The sequence below is a fragment of the Castor canadensis genome, chromosome 18, assembly GCF_047511655.1.
Source record: "Castor canadensis chromosome 18, mCasCan1.hap1v2, whole genome shotgun sequence".
Classification (NCBI taxonomy): domain Eukaryota; kingdom Metazoa; phylum Chordata; class Mammalia; order Rodentia; family Castoridae; genus Castor; species Castor canadensis.
In genome coordinates this window covers 46,353,745-46,357,358 of record NC_133403.1, presented here as the reverse complement: position 1 = coordinate 46,357,358, position 3,614 = coordinate 46,353,745, and the positions used below count along the sequence as shown (strand labels likewise).

Below are 3,614 nucleotides of genomic sequence, written 5' to 3'. Positions count from 1 at the left end.
TCACAAGCCTCCCATCCCACCATTGCTGGGATGATAGGCGCACACTATACCTAGATTTTTCCCAGTAAGATGGCGTTTCTTGAACTGTTTTGCCAAGGGTTGGCCTTGAATTACCCTCCTCTCAATCTCAGCCTCGCATGTAGCTGGGATGACAGATGTGTGCCACTGAACCCGTTATTGGACGAGATGGGGTGTTGTGAACTGTTTACTGGGGCTGCCCTTTCCCAATCTTAGCCTCTCAAGTATCCAGGATCATAGGCGTGACCTCTCTGTGTTCTTCTGAACACAAGTTGGTTCCTGCCTTCATTTTCACACTGTCATAAATCAAGGTGTTTGCTGGGATGGTTCATATAAACCCTACTAATCTTTCATTTGAAGACACCAGGACACCACAGTGCTACTGTAAGAGCCAGCCTGGGGGACACTGAGCCCATAACAGGAATTCAGGCACATAGTCAAAGTAAATTGTCATATCTTCCAAGTCATTCTCATTTAACGATGTGTGTAAATCCTTGAGCGTGTCGGCATTGCTCAAGGAGTCCCACACAAAAAGAGAATATGGTTCCTGACGCACACTGTTCTTGGCTGGTTGATTGCACCATGAAGTGTTAGGACTTCATTCAGCTGGGTACCGTCTGTGAGTCCTAGAACCGGTGCCTGCACTTTGCAATCTCTCACTGTTCCTAGCCGGGCCCTGGGACACCGACAGCAGCTCCATGCTCTCTGGTATCCTGCAGCTTCTGTGTGGGGATGCGGGATGCCTGGGCTGCCCTGGCTGAACTCTGCTGCCAGATGGTGTTGTGTTTGATGGCTGTGGAATTTTAATCTCCTGGGAATCAGATGCAGGGCTGGACTTGGTACTTCTGGAATTCAGCATCTCCTTTTGTTCTCTTCTGCGTCGTCCTTATCATGTTGGCTTGCCATAACCCCCTAGGACTCCCTTCGGCGTGCTCTGTCTCCTCCTCATTATCCCTGTCTATCCCACACACGTCCTGCTCATCCTGGTCGTCCAGCTCCAGTCTCTGCAGTCCTCTGTCGTTGTGGTGGCACCGGCTGGGGAGATGATGCTCTGAGTGGTGGGAGCAGTGTAGTGTGAACCCCATCTGCTGATGGGCAGCTGGGCTGATTGCACAGTTTGACTACTGTGAGTGGTGCTGCCATCAACACGGCTGTGCTGGTCTCTGCTGTACGCTGCCTTATCGTCCTTCAGATATTTGCACATTAGTGGTACAGCAGACTCAAGGTAGTTCTATTTTTAGCTTTTTGAGGAACCGCCATGCTGATTTCCATAGCGGCCGCACTAGTTTACACTCCCACCAGCAGTGTATGAGGGTTCTTTTTCTCCCATCCTCATGCCCGGCTATTTCTTATACATTAAACACATTGGTGATTCAAAGCCCGCCTCCCACTTCTGGCTCTTGTGGAATGAAAAGCTTTACTTACATGAGAGCCGTACGTACATGTGTGGGATATCTTGACCTGTGACTGCATGTACTGGGGTCACCCAATGTCCCTCAGCCCAGGGCTGGTAACACAGGATGGTTCAGCCCCTCAGAGCACACCACTTAGCAGTGTAGAGGTGGGTGTGCACCACAGTGCAGGTGTTGCTGGTGTGTGTCACCGAGCAAAGACAGCCAGAGCCCGGGGCTCCACACGGCACAATCCCATGTCCCTGACATTCTGGAAATTGAGGGACAGAATGCAGAGCTCAGGCACGAGGGCTGCGGGGAGGTGGGGTCCCAGGACAAGCAGACAGACTCAGGGTCACGCAGCTGTGCTGGGTGGGCTTCCCACACCACCCACAGGGGCGCCCACCGTGTCCCATCCAAGGACTTATTTGCAGGGCAGCAAATAAGGCTGCAACGCCAGGCCACAGAAAAGACCACGCACAGGGCGAGATGGGGTGGCCGTGTTTGCTGACAGGAAACGCCTTCCAAAACGCGTCATTCCAGGACAAAGCAGGATGTGCAAGAGCCTCGTCCCACCCAACCCCCGTGTGAGAATCAGGTCCAGCTGCCAACCCCCCAGCACGATGACACTGGAGGGAGGTGAGGCTGAGGGACGGGGGACCTGCTTGTCAGGAGTGACCTTTGCACTGCTGGAGTCCACAGAGGGAAAACGACGTCACAGCGATGTCCTCCAGGCTGGAGTTGAGTGACTGAGTCACGTCCTCCTGACAAACCTGTGGGATTCAGGGAAGGCTGTGGGCTCAGTTTAGGAGCCTGTGAAGGCCAAGGTCCTCTGAGACCTCCCAGGAGCCACGTCCAAGGGACATGTGGCATGGAGGACAGAAGGCCAGGATGGACAGAGGTGGACAGTGTCCTCAGTGGGTGTGGAGCCTCCAAGGATGGGGCAGCCAGGGAGCGGCCAGCTTCAGCATATAAAGGTTGAATTTGAGTTTGGGCGACAATTTTCCCAGCTGGTGTCCCCGGTGCCATTCCTCTTCCCAACACTAGGGGCAGCGCTGCGCAGGGCAGGGCGTCCAGCTTCAAGCCTGGGCCTCCTGGCCAGCCCACAGTGCAGGACTCCAAACAGAGGCAGCGCCCACTCTTACATCGGCTCTGATGCGCTTTACCCTGCTGCTGCTTCTGCCTGTGGGACAGTGGCCAGAGAGGACACTGGGCTGGGCTGGACCCTTAATCTCCGTCAGCCTATTGAAAGGAATATTATGTAAAGTCCATCATATAAAATTGAAATATATATATTTGTATACATATGTATATATGTATTTAGAGTATTTGTGCTATTTTGATAAATCATCAGCTACTAATAATTCAATAATGACTCAATCCCGAAGAATATTTTAACACTTGGAGCTTTTTCGGACACAGGAATTATTTTTTTAGATTTCGGTCCTATGTCAACAGCCTTACCATCCTAAACACGCCTGATCTCCGCCGAGTCCGAAGCTAAGAAGGGTTGGGCTTGGTTAGCAGTTGGATGGGAGATTTCAGTCATATACATGGGGAAAGAGAGGAGAGAGAGAGAGAGAGAGAGAGATGGACAGAGAGAGACAGGGACAGAGACTTCCCACCATAGGGAAGGAAGCTGTAGCAATCAGTAGCATATGTTTGAGTGTCTCTGGGAGAAGTGGAACGCAGGGAGAATGTGGGTTTGAGGAGAGCAGAAATGTCTTATTTACCACATAGGTGGAATTGTGTCCTTTGAAATTATGGTGTCTAAATTTAAAATAAAAAAATATTGAATGTCAACTCAAAAATGTGAGGGCAGACGGAGTCTCAAAATGCTCGTAGGAGGTTCCAGAGCAGAAAAGTGTGAGGCCTGTGACTTTGAAATGGTCAAGACACCTGCAGGTAAGGGGTTGTGTCCCCAAGTCCTGAGGCACACGGGAGGGCAGGTGTGTGGAAGCGTGTGGCAGTGCCTCTATGGCAGCCCAGGTACAGGAGAGATACATGGGGTCTGGTGCACCTTCCACAGAGTGGGGCCAGGATTCCAGGGGGCTAAGACTCCCAAGGTTATGAGGACCCCATGTGTAATTGCAACTGAAGACAATCCCACGTCACCAAATAGGGTAAGGGAGCCAAGTGATGCTCAGATTTTCCCATGAGCACTGTGTTTTTAGAAACCCCAAACATAAATTTACTCCCCAGTTA

General features: G+C 51.5%; 1 pseudogene; it reads right to left on the bottom strand.

The window, feature by feature from the left end:
• Positions 1-238: 238 nt before the first annotated feature.
• LOC109697547 (glycylpeptide N-tetradecanoyltransferase 2 pseudogene) lies at positions 239-1,103 on the bottom strand (annotated as a pseudogene).
• Between the last annotated feature and the right edge of the window lie 2,511 nt (positions 1,104-3,614).